This window comes from Doryrhamphus excisus, chromosome 14, assembly GCF_030265055.1.
Source record: "Doryrhamphus excisus isolate RoL2022-K1 chromosome 14, RoL_Dexc_1.0, whole genome shotgun sequence".
Taxonomy (NCBI): domain Eukaryota; kingdom Metazoa; phylum Chordata; class Actinopteri; order Syngnathiformes; family Syngnathidae; genus Doryrhamphus; species Doryrhamphus excisus.
The window spans coordinates 3,160,491-3,173,296 of NC_080479.1; the positions used below are offsets into that span (position 1 = coordinate 3,160,491).

General features: G+C 48.7%; 1 long non-coding RNA gene and 2 other non-coding genes across 3 annotated transcripts; 1 reads left to right on the forward strand and 2 right to left on the reverse strand.

The window, feature by feature from the left end:
- Positions 1 to 50: 50 nt before the first annotated feature.
- LOC131101730 (uncharacterized) lies at positions 51 to 598 on the reverse strand. The gene is made up of 3 exons (XR_009119285.1): positions 492 to 598; positions 322 to 392; positions 51 to 140 (listed from the first exon to the last, which is right to left on the reverse strand). It is a non-coding gene; the product is annotated as an uncharacterized LOC131101730 (long non-coding RNA).
- Positions 599 to 2,071: 1,473 nt separating this feature from the next.
- Positions 2,072 to 2,235, forward strand: LOC131102435 (U1 spliceosomal RNA). The gene has a single exon (XR_009119431.1). It is a non-coding gene; the product is annotated as a U1 spliceosomal RNA (small nuclear RNA).
- Positions 2,236 to 3,887: 1,652 nt separating this feature from the next.
- Positions 3,888 to 3,961, reverse strand: trnat-ugu (transfer RNA threonine (anticodon UGU)). Its single transcript has one exon. It is a non-coding gene; the product is annotated as a tRNA-Thr (tRNA).
- Between the last annotated feature and the right edge of the window lie 8,845 nt (positions 3,962 to 12,806).

Sequence of the window (12,806 nt, forward strand, 5' to 3'; positions counted from 1 at the left end):
CGAGGATGAGGTTCCTCCAGGGATCCCCTCTGTGACTGGCCTCCCGACAGTCTGACTCATGGCCAGCTCCTCTGCCTCGGTCAGACGTGGTGGGGGTGGTCCTCCGCCAGTTTTGCGGGCAGATGCCCGCTTTCTGTTGGCTGAGTAGAAGTTAGATGTTGCTTTTCATATGTCTGATTTAACTGTATACAGGTGAGGACATTTATGTGTGTGAAAACAATATTATGTTGGAGTTAATGCACACTGAAACAGCTGCTGAATGATATTTAGTGGTAAACATGATTAAAAAGAGGCACCCTGACTGTTATGCTGAGGGCTTACCTGTTTGAACAATGTTTTTATATTTCATCTTCAGCTGCTTCCACGTTCTTTTTTCGCCGGTGGGATTACATCTAAGTGACATAAATTGTAGCTATAACACCATTCTACTTGTTTGCATCTGTAGCCTAATATTGTGATTACATAAATGTATATAATAAATTTAAACTTACGCATTGACTCGAGCAGTAATCTTCTCCCACGCCGACTTGCGTTCTTTCGCTGCTGCAGCCGTGTTGCTTTTCTTTTTAAAAACGCAGTATGACCGCATTAATATATCCAGTTCCAGAGGACTGAAATATGACGATCTTTTCTTATCACTCGTTGCCATGGTGAATCGAGGGAACGGGGCTCCATTGATCAGGGCTTTTTAAAGTCGTGGTGCACGCGCTTAACTCAGAGTGAACAAACTCTGTGTTGATTGAACCAATTGAAATCACCTGTTCTGAAACCCGTAACTCAGAGTTTCCTGTCTCAGAGTAGATCAACTCAGAGTTCAGGGTTAGACTCCAGAGTTGGTTGAACCTGCTTCGTGAAACGGGGCCCTGGACTGAGAATGCTGTCAGGACTGGGTTTAGGGTGAGACAGAGCATTTGTCGGATGCTCAGGGATAGATCCTTGTTAGAATCCTTGTCAGATTCGGCGCTCTCACTGCCGCGGCCCGGGTTCGATTCCCGGTCAGGGAATTGACATTTGGGTAGGTTTTGACTGGAGCTAGGATTTGTCTTCGGCCTCAGTCGAATGGTTGGGGTCATCTTGAAGCACAAACCGTTGTCATCCTGAAGCGACTGACAACAGGAATATAAACAAAACATGGACACACAATGGACAACACAATAAGACAAGGTCCTCGACTGAGAATGCTGTCAGGACTGGGTTTAGGGTGAGACACAGCATTTGTCGGATGCTCAGGGATAGATCCTTGTTAGAATAAAATGTAGATAGAATGAACATAGCATCAGTTATCACCCTTATATCCATTTGCTTAGACAATAGAAAGAGTGTTTGAATGTGCTGAAGAAGAAATGTTCCTGTGACCCTGATCAGAGACCCCCAGCAACCCCCACCGCAACCCTGCAGATGTTCACGTTAATCCTGCAAGAACGTGTCAAGATAAGAACTCATAAAACAATAAAAGTAATTCCTCTCATATACACACACATACACATAGAGAAACAAATACAGCTCGTGCAACTGCCACCCCTAGACCCCTAGAGTTGCATGACCATGTAGTAGGGACCCCCGAAAGAGAATAAATAAAGAGGAGTTTGAACTGCATACTCAGTGGAGCGGCATGTAACTGGGTATGTGGTGTCACTCTCCTCGCTGCGAGTAACTTTGAATATTGTTGTCTGTCTCTTCTGTATTTCTGCATTTAAGTGTTTTTACAAGTGTCACAGGAGTTTGACCCTGACAACCCACTGACTCACAACGACCTTGCACATCTACTCGTGTCAGGGTTAAACATATTGGCCTCTCATGTTACATGGTGTGACTAGGGACGTGGAGTCAGTACTTCAGTCTCCGCATTGAACGTCTGCAGCAACTGCCCTAAGCCACTTGCTGCCGCTGCCTTTGCTCAGAATGAAGTCACAAGAGTGCCACACAGACTGACTCCTTGAGATAACCAGAGTCCTGTCTCTGAATTTGGACACAGGTCAAGTGGCTGGGCTTGTTGTGGGCGACCTGATGAGACCACCACTCAGCATGTGGCATGTGCGAGAGACTAGTCCGGGCGGGACCGGTGCAACTCATACTTACCTGCCAGGGGAGATACCATGATCAAGAAGGTGGTTCACCCAGGGCGAGGCTCAGCCATTGCACATGGGTTGAGCTGACCTCTGCGAATTCCCCAAATGCGGGAATCTCTACTGCATAATTTGTGGTAGTGGGGGACTGCGTTCGCGCTCTCCCCTTATCCCGTGTTTAAAACAAGAGGCAGGCGCAGCACCGCGCTGAACTCCTTGGCTTGCGAGTGCAGCCAGACCGAGCAAGAAACGACCAGCCCAGCACTACCAATGCTTGCTGGAAAGGTCTGCCCGTCCACGGGAGACAACCAACCAGCCGTGAGGCCGATCTGCTCTCAGTCAGGAAACCTCAATGAGAAACGGCAACAAGACAGAGAAAGGGGCATCGGCAACCATTTCGATTGATCTGAGTCTAAAGTTCAAGGTTTGCTCGCAGGCAAATTTGAAGCAGCGAGAATGAGCAATCCGCACCTCTGAGTAGGAGTTCATGGTTCTCACCCAAAAAAACGATAGCTTGTAGCCGTAATCGTGTTGTTGTTTGTATTCTGTTTTGTTCTGTTCTGTGTTTTGTCTGAGTCACGGCTGGTGTGTGTTGCTTTTTGTTGTTTTCTTGCCTGAAAGGACTTCTCGCTCAGCCAAAGCAAAGCCAGGTAAAAACGCGTAATCATTTGTCCCTTTGTTGGAATAGTTGCATCTTGTGCCTGTAGTGACACTGCCTGCAGTGATGGTTATTTCACCACCACCACCTGCTCATACCCCGTTGGAGCAGCAGCAACCACCTCCTGTGCCAAAAAACTCAAACAAAAACCATGTCTGTGCTGTGGCCAACCAAAATCAAAATATCAAGTGGATGGGACATCAACCACGACGTTCATCAACAAGGCCCTGTCAGATAATCTTATTGCTGCAGAAGGTCTGACAGACCCTAAGATGCCATTTAAAGATTTCAGTCAAACAGACTTCTTCCAGCGAGAGGTGGATGAGACAAGAAAGAGAGTGGAGGAAAAACAGCAGAAGAAGAGAAAGAGGGATGAATCTCCTCCACCCCCTGTCCGAAAGTGCCTCTGCAGGATGCAGCTGAAGCAGGATCGGAAAAGCCCCTGCATCCACACTGGCTTCAGAGAAGTACATCTACTGTCCTGCCAAAGTGTTCTCCATCTATAGAGAGCACAGGATGGAAAAAGAGATGAGCTGGAAGGAGTTCCAGGCCTCTCCTTTCTATGAAAAGGAGAAACAAAGGCGGCAAAATAAGTGAACAATGTGTATATTCATTATTCATAACTGCTTACATGTAGATTTTTTTTATTATTATTGAGAGTGTTCTTGAGTGTGGCAACCTGATAAATAAATATTCTTTGTTACATTGCATTGATTTTGTATTTTATTTCAAGCACTGGTATCAATATAAGCCTGATAGGAATAATTTGTAATTATATAGGGATTAATTGGAAAAAAATAATATTGTGGAGAAGAAAACTGTGACTTGACTGATGCCTTAGACGGGATTCAAATACCTGACTTCTCCAAAGTCTCTCTACCACTCTTCTACTCTTCTACCACTGAACCACCAATGCCACATGGGGTTGCACTGTCGGAGAAAAAAAATTAAACTGTCAAGTGGATGAGCCTCCGCAAAGTGGCGCTGAATGACAAAACATCACAATGTCATACTCTTTGGGTTCAAGCACCTTCTGGCGTAATGGGATCCACAACAATCATGTCAGCTGTGGATGGACCATTGACTCGTTTTTGAAGGGCAAGTGAGGAAAAGAGGTACGTGGGTCAGAAATCAGTTCCCAAAGTTTCACGGACTAAGCAGCCAGGCACTGCTGGGATTTGAACCCAGGATTTCCTGTTTACAAGACAGGCACTTTGACCAGCTAAACCACAGCGCCAGCCAAGCAAGTCACCCTGGCAATGCTGCCTTTACTCTTCTAGACATTAACGGCTCCAACATTGAGACGACGCCATTTGTCGTGTGTCATTCGGTCAGCAGGGGGAGAATCCCGTATATTTGGCACCAATACAAAGGGTTTACCAATTGGGAAGAATGCAAGGGCTCTCCAAAAGAGGCTCTCCAACACAAGTGTCACACAATGGTCTAGAAATGGTCCCTGGGACTGACACAAATAACTAGGCTGTTAATCTGGACTGTTAGAATAAAATGTAAATTCAATTATTATAGTGTTAAGTTATCACCCTTATATCTGTTTATAGACAATAGTCTTGAATGTTTTAAAGCAGGAACATTCCATGACGCTGACCAGCAACTCCCAGCACCACTAATCTTGCAGGTGCCTGGGAATGCCAGCAGTGGCCTTGAAGATGTTCCTGTTCATCATGCAAAATGGGCCAAGATAAGAATACATGCACAAAAAGTAATTATTCTCACATACACACACACATACACAACAAGTACAGCTCGTGCAACTGCTTGCTTCCCCCTCCCCTTAGTGTTGCACGACCATGTATTAGGGACCTCCTAAAGAAAATAAAAAGAGAGGAGCATGAATGGCATCCTCAGAGTGGAGCGGCATGTCACTGGGTTTGTTTTTTCACTTTCTTCGCTGCGAGAAATTTTGAATTTTGTTGTCTGTCTCTTCTGTAATTCAGTGTTTTTACAAGTGTCCCAGGAGTTTGAACCTGACACTAACGTAAAATAATAACGTACAGAGTGTATGAATGCCTTTTAAAAAAGTGGGCTCTGGAGGGTCAGGATGGCCGAGCAGTCGAAGGCGCTGCATTCAGGTTGCAGTATCTAATGAGGCGTGGGTTTGAGTCCCACTTCTGACAGCTTCTTGCATCTTGAAGTGGCGTCACCCTTCATTCTAAAGTGGCCGAGGCTGCTCCTCCTGGGCAGTAAACCAGGGGTGCTTTTCAACATGACTGCTGCTGAAAAGTATACAAAGCAGACCTATTGCATCCTGGGGTCTTGCGTTTCTCCAGAAAACAGTCTTTGTTCTTCAACATGACCTCTGATAAAAAGTATGAAAACCAGAGTCATGGAAATACCAGTAGAGGACTGCTGGAATTAGAACCAAGGAGCCCCTCTTTGCTTGGCATGTAATTTGACCAACTAAAGCATAGTGCCTGTGAAGCATGCAAACTTGACAATGATGCCTTTAGTAAAAAAGGAAATCCTGTGCACCGACACAAAAACAGTTCACCAATGGGAAAAAATGTTCATACAAGGGAGGGAGCCCAAAGCCAAACACATGTGTCAATTGAGCGTCCCTGGGTGGGCTCGAACCACCAACCTCTCAGTTAACAGCCGAACGCGCTGACCAATTGATCCATAGAGACTACATCCGCATCACTGCAGTAAGGTTTCAGTAAGTTTCCACTTCTGACAGAAATTTGCAAATACTCAAGTGCTGTCCACCTTAACTCTCAGGTGGTCCGGTCTGTTACTTTTCAGGTGTCATTCTGAGTTCTGCCCTTTGGCAGGAAAAGAGCCTTTGTCCTTTTTCAACATGAGCTCTAGGTAAAAGCTTAGATATACTGTATTGGCCGGGAATCAGACCCGGGCCTCCCGCTTGGCAAGCGAGAATTCTACCACTGAATAACCAATGCCTGCCTAAGGTGCCTTCCTTTTAACTGGAACTGGAAAGGTTTGTGTAGCCCCGCACACAAACCATGTGTCTTCCTCACATGCACACCCAATGTGGGTCTCAAACCCAGGACCCTGAGAGTAAGAGTCTCATGCTCTACCCACTGAGCTAACCAAGCCTGTTTCTGTTGTAGATATAATTTTTTGTTTTTCTTTTTTATCGATGTGGCCATCTTCAAGTTTGATCAATTCCACAGACAACCTTGTTTCAGAAGGAGCGAGACTTTCAGTCATCTGTAGTTGTACAGACTCTGACTCGGGCCACATCTTTGTACCCAACATTTCCAATTTATGATCACTCTGCAACCGCCCCCTCTCTTGGGGAACTATTGACTCGACTCAATTAAATGACACACTCAAGCCAAAAGACCATAGTTGGAATCCTCCCAACCCCGTTGACATATCACCGAGTATGTCCACACCCCGAGGTTATCAAACTCGCTCCCAAGGAAATGTTGGAACTCGGGAAAGCATTAAGAATGTCTTTCAAGAAGTAGGATTAAGTGTCCTACTTCATGCCAAAACCTACCCTTTGAAGTAGAAGGAAAAGCCTACCCTATGGTAGAAGATAAGATATGCCTTTATTCGTCCCTCAGTGGGAAAATTTGCAAGTTCCCGCAAGTTCTGCAACAGCAGGGGGAGTATCTCAGTATGTTTACAGACCATGGACTCCTCCTGAATTTAGATACATAGCCTTATCCATGCCCAAACCACACAACAACCTTGACCAAATCCTGACTGACATAACTGACTTGGTACATAATCACCGTCTCAACGGAACTGAATTAGCCCGACTGTTGACATTGACCACAGGCTCCAAGTATGGTGCTTTTTGTACGGCCATTTAGCCAATTTGGCCAAAGGGGAATTCAGAACACGCTTGTGGCCCATTACCATTTTTATGGTACCTGGCGACTTCAACCAGTGAACTCCATCCATTTTCTGTCCCGCTTATCGTGATCAACGGACTGTATTCCCCACCCGTTACCAGCATGGGGGCATTCCAACCCAAGATGAGAACACACTGGACCAGGTACACAGCAACATAGTACGTGGCACAGACACAGCTTCACCCTACCCCCACTTTTAGCCCAGACTGAAAATGCAGAGAAACACCTTTGCAGCTGAAATTGCTTATTTGGGAGAGCGTTGGACTGACTATCTAAAGGTCCCTGGTTCAATCCCAGTTTTCAGCACAATCGCTGTTTGCATCGTGAGTTGGCAAATAGTTTGTAAAGGGGTGACTTTGTTCTCTTGATTTCATCAACATCGATCACAACAACACAGCCAGACAATTACATATTAAGACCAGACAAGTTCAGTTGGGAGGTGACATACAACAAATGTTCACAGCATTAGGTCTGCAAAGTGTTCAGCTGATGCACATTTACTGGAAAGGAAAATGGGCTTTTGTCACGGTAGCCATGCCGACACAAGCTAAAATGTTTCTCCCGCCAGGACAACACCCACATGAAATTCAAGCTTTGCTTGCAGACGAAAAAGAACCAGCTGGAATGAGCAATCTGCACCTCCAAGTCTGAGTTTATGGTTCTTGCCCAGAAAAGCATAGCTCACAGCCGTAATTGTATAGTGGTTCCTACTCTGTGTTGTGGCCGCAGCAACCCCGGCCGATTCAGGGTCATGGCAGGTGTGTGTTGCTTTTGTAATTGTATTGTCTGAAAAGACAAGATTGTCTGTCCACTTGAAGTGTGGTGATGTAAAAATACACTAGTTTTGACCACACCTGTATTTTTAAGATTAAGATTAAGATATGCCTTTATTCGTCCCTCAGTGGGGAAATTTGTATTGCACAGCAGCAAGAGTACAGAGTCAGTTAAGCAGTACAAAATACACAATATAGAAAAATAAACAATATAAACGACCCAAGTATTAACAAAAATCAACAGTTTTTCCTAGAGTTATATACAATACAGTATGTAGATAATATGAGACGAGATGAGATATATGACCAGTCTATACACTGAGATCTTGTTAGAGAGTTAATATGAGGCATTATGGAAATACTTCACATAGAACTTAGTATATTGCATTTAGAGCCCTTAATATTGCACATGGAGGTTGATCAGATATTGCACAGTGAATGGGATCTGGAGTAACTATACTGACTATAAAAGCAAGTAGTACACAGATGTACATAGCAGTGTAGAAGTCTATCGGGAGCGGTGCTGGTTGTACAGCCTGACAGCTGCAGGAAGAAAAGACCTGCGATATCGCTCCTTCACACACTTGCACACTGGTCCAGATTCACAAAAAAGTCGATCAAAACTAATTTTTGAGTGAATTCATTGTAAATCAGCATGAAAATGATCTATAAGCAAAAACATGACCGTATCTCTTCATTTTACCTCAAAAACCGAAAATAACGAATGGCTTTACTTGGCCAACTTTCACAAAAACACTGACTTGTACCAAAACTTTATAAGTCACATCATAAAAAAACACTGAAAGTTGGTAACTTAACGCCTTCCACTTCACATCATATCACACACTAAAAGTTTATCCCCCGCGACCTAATAGACAACCACCACCATCACCCAGGGTCTACAGCTCTACCGATGGAGCTCGAAGGAGGGCCAGGACCTCTGGCGGAAACTGGTCCGTGGCCTTGTTCGTCGGAGTCTTCAGCTTCCGCATCCGGAGGGGGCTGATCAAGGGGTCAGAACTCTCAAGAAGACGGTGGAACAGGTCGGTGTTCGACTGAACCCGGGACATCTGGCGCGAATGGTGCTCCCGGATGGCCTTGAAGTCCTTGTTTCTTGCTTCTTGGGCTTCCTCTGACATCGCCCCCAGGGGAAGGAGCATGCCGGCGGAGACAGCGGGAGCATGGATCAGGAGCTTGTGGACCGACTGTGGCATCCTGAACCACCCATATAGGCTGACCAACATCCTGGCCGTCTCAACCGCGTACACGCCGAACCGCTCCTCGTCGAGGTTGAAGTTGGAGGACGCAGCGCGGAGGAGGTGGCTGAAGCGGCGGATCAGGGTGGAATCAAGGCCCAGAATGTCCGCAGACGTTTCGTGCTCCAAGAAGAAGCGGCGGGCAGAGTTCCCATTGTTGGTTGTTCCAGATCCGCCAGGAAGGGGTTGGTCGATTAGGAGCCCCAAACGCTGACGAAACTCGGTCTTGATCCGCTGCTTCTGTTCCTTGACAATCCGCTGCTTCTCCTCTCCACGGGCCTGCCACTCGCAGAACGGGAGTCTGTACGCGATGTGAAGGAGCATCTCCATCGACCGGATCCAGCAGTGGAGGGTGGAGATTCCGTGCTGGGTCCGGTCTCCAGTGGGCCGGGCCAGAACTCCGTCGATATCGTTCATCTCGGTAGGCTTGGCCAGGCAGATGCTGCAGACCTGTTGCGACCGGATGTCCTGGATGGCGTTGTGGACCTTGCCGTCAATCATGGTTAATGCCATGTCGTGGCGGACGGAGATGGTGCCGTCGTTGGTGAGTTGGACGGTTGACGGCGTGAGTGACTCCACCTCCTGCTTGAGTTGGACGTAGGTGGAGGTGGTCAACTCCCTGGACTCCTTTTCGAAGATGAAGCTGATCGGACGACAGAAGAAAGTGGAGTTTGGCTTCGGGTTTGCCCAGATCACTCGGCCATCCTCGGTCCGGAGCCGCAGAGGGACCATACTCGCCAGGAACATGGTAGAGTCGTCGACGTCCGTTGACTGTCGATGGCGGTAGACTTGTTGACCGGTAGCACCGTCAAACCCGTAGTTAGAGGTCAGGATCAAGGAGCCTTGAGCTGCCGACGATTGGATGACCGACGCCTGGAGCGTGCACAGCCTTGACGCCGTGTGGTCAACCAACTGCTGCACGGGGACAGAAGCGCCACGGTCGTCGACAGCAACTCCAGCCGGATGGCATCGTTTCTTGGCATCCAATACGAAGTTGTACGGTGGGAAGATGTCAGCGACGTGGTCCTTCGATGTCTCACGGACCACTTGGTACGCAGCTCGCGTCATGTTGGTGTTGAAGAGCAACACGAGAGCTTCGTCGGCCGACAGCATTTTCGGAAGCGATGGAGGGGGTGCGCGGTACGATGCCTGCACCACTGTAGGGTCCGGGCCATCTGCTGCCATCACTTTCTTGATGATGTCGGCTTCGGTGTGCCTCCCCTCCTTCCTCAGAGTCATCTGAGACGCGTACGCCAGCTGCTCGCCGGTAAATCCTTGGTCGAGGAGCTGGGACACGCTGCGGCGCCGGGTGGGGGAGGAGACGAGGGAGAAGGCAGCCGGCATCTGCGACGGTCGTCCGCCCCTGCGGCCATCCATCGTGTTGTCCTGCTCGGGAGCTGGAGGTTCCAGGCTCGCCACTGGAACAGATTCGCGAAGCCAGACTTCATGTTTGTTGAGCATCTTCGCGAATGACCGTCGAATTCCTGGAGCATCCCAGCGTTGAAGTATCATCTTCCGTTGATAAAGAACGACGTCCCGGATGACGGATCGGTCAGGCACACATCCAGGAGGAACCGAGAGACACAGGAACTCGACACCAGCTTTCAATGCCGCGTCCGACATCAGGAAACCGGCTCCCAGCATCGCCTCCAGAAGCCCCCGACGGGTGGGGGACGTCATCTCATGGAGTGGATCTGAAACGGGAAAATCCAGTTTACTCCTAAAGTTGCAAAAAGTGGCAAAACCTTTTCCAACCAAGTAAAGAGTGATGTCGTAGGTATCACATGATGTTGATTTGAGTCTGTGCTTGGCCCTTCTTCTGTATTATATGACCCATTGAACAAACACTAAATGACTGCTCGACAACATGTGATTCAAACCAAAGGGAATTCTCCCAGTATTGGCTCAAAAGGAGAAACGACCACCTGGTTGGGCAGTTGCCATCCTTGGGTGACTGGAGGTACCACAAAAACTTGGAAACACGCACGTTCACTAGTGAGCACAAGTGCCCAACATTTCACTTGCTGGGAAGCGGTACAAAGAGGAAACTGAAAACCTTACTTTTGAACGCGCACTGCTCCTAATCAGGGGGCTCGGGGACCAAAGTAAAAGCACACCCCAGTTCCTCATGAACTAAAAAAAGGAAAAATACCCCTTTTTTCGAAAATCGGAGTGATCAGTTTTGATCGACTTTTTCGTGATTCTGGACCAGTGTGACTTGGGGTGAAGCAGTCTATCGCTGAAGGAGCTCTCAAGTGCTGTCAAAGTGTCCTGCAGGGGGTGGGAGTCGTTCTCCAACATGGATGATAGCTTAGCCAACATCCTCCTCTCTCCCACCACCTCTACTGGGTCAAGGGGGCAACCCAGTGCAGAGCTGGCCTTCCTGATGATCTTATCCAGTCTCTTCCTATCCGCAGCCGAAATGCTGCTGCCCCAGCAGACCACTCCCTGGAAAATGGCTGAAGCCACAACAGAGTCATAGAACGTCTTGAGGAGTGCCCCTTGCACTCCAAAAGACCTCAGTCTCCTGAGCAGATAGAGTCTGCTCATGCCCTTCCTGTAAAGTGCTTCTGTGTGATGAGTCCAGTCCAGTCTATTGTTGAGATGAACACCCAGGTACTTGTAGGATGTCACCATCTCAATGTCCATTCCCTGAATGTTCACTGGTGTTGGAGGAGAGTGGATGCGCCTGCGGAAATCCACCACCAGCTCTCTGGTTTTCCCCGTGTTGATCTGGAGGCAGTTCCGCTGGCACCAGTCCACAAAGTCCTGTGTCAGTCCTCTGTACTCCAAGTCGTCCCCATCTGTGATGAGGCCAACAATTGCAGAGTCGTCAGAGAACTTCTGCAGGTGGCAGGTTGGTGTGTTGTAGTAGAAGTCTGCTGTGTAGAGGGTGAAAAGGAACGGAGCCAGGACCGTTCCCTGCGGAGCCCCCGTACTGCAGACAACTGTGTCGGACACACAGTCCCGTGTCCTCACATACTGTGGACGGTTGGTGAGGTAATCCAGTATCCACGATGTGAGGTGCAGGTCCACCCCTGTGTTCTCCAGCTTGTCCCTCAGAAGTGCTGGCTGGATGGTGTTGAACGCACTGGAAAAATCAAAGAACATGATTCTCACCGTGCTCCCAGGTTTCTCCAGGTGAGAGAGCGCTCTGTGCTGGAGGAAGATGACGGCGTCGTCCACCCCAGTGCCAGGTTGATAGGCGAACTGGAGCGGGTCCATCGAAGGACCCACCAGGGGGCGGAGATGGTCAAGGATCAGCCGCTCCAGGGTCTTCATCAGGTGTGATGTAAGTGCCACCGGCCTGTAGCTGCTGAGGTCCTTGGGGTGCGGGGTCTTGGGGACAGGAACCACGCAGGATGTCTTCCACAGCTGTGGCACCCTCCCCAGCTTCAGGCTCAGGTTGAAGATGTGCTCAACAATCCCGCACAGCTCATCCGCGCAGGACTTCAGGAGCCTGGAGCTGATGCCGTCTGTTCCCGCCGCCTTCCTCGCCTTGGTTTTCCGGAGCTGGTTTCTCACCTGGGATGTTGTGAGGGTCAGGTTGGAGCAGGGGGGCTGTGTGCGGGGGGAGGTTAGTGAGGAGGTTGAGCTGATTAGGTGAGAAGTGGTGGGGGATGGCTGTGTGCAGGAGGGGGAGGTGGGGGTAGGGCTGTCCACTCGAGGTGTCGATGGGGGGAGTTTCGGCAGAAGTTTCGGCAGGAGGTGCTGGGCCGGGGGATGGGCAGATGGTTGATCAAACCTGTTGAAAAATAGATTCAGATCGTTAGCCTTTACCTGGTCCCCAGCAGCCTGGGAGTCGGGCCCCTTGTGGCCAGAGATGGTTTTCAGGCCTCTCCAGACTCCTCTGACGTTGTTCTGCTGCAGCTGTTCCTCCATCTTTTTCCTGTAGCAGTCCTTCCCCTCCCTGATTTTCCTCCTCAGCTCCTTCTGCACAGCCTTCAGCTCTTCCCTATTTCCTGACTTAAAGACCCTCTTCTTCTCCTTTAGGAGAGCCTTTATGTCCGGATTAATCCACGGTTTGTTGTTGGAGAAACACCGTACAGTCCTGGTGGGTACAGTGTTTTCCACACAGAAGTTTATGTAGTCCGTGACGCAGTCAGTGAGACTGTCTATATCGTCCCCATGAGGATGGCAGAGTTCCTCCCACACTGTTGTGTTGAAACAGTCCTTCAGAGCCTCGTCGGCTTCATCAGACCATCTCTTCA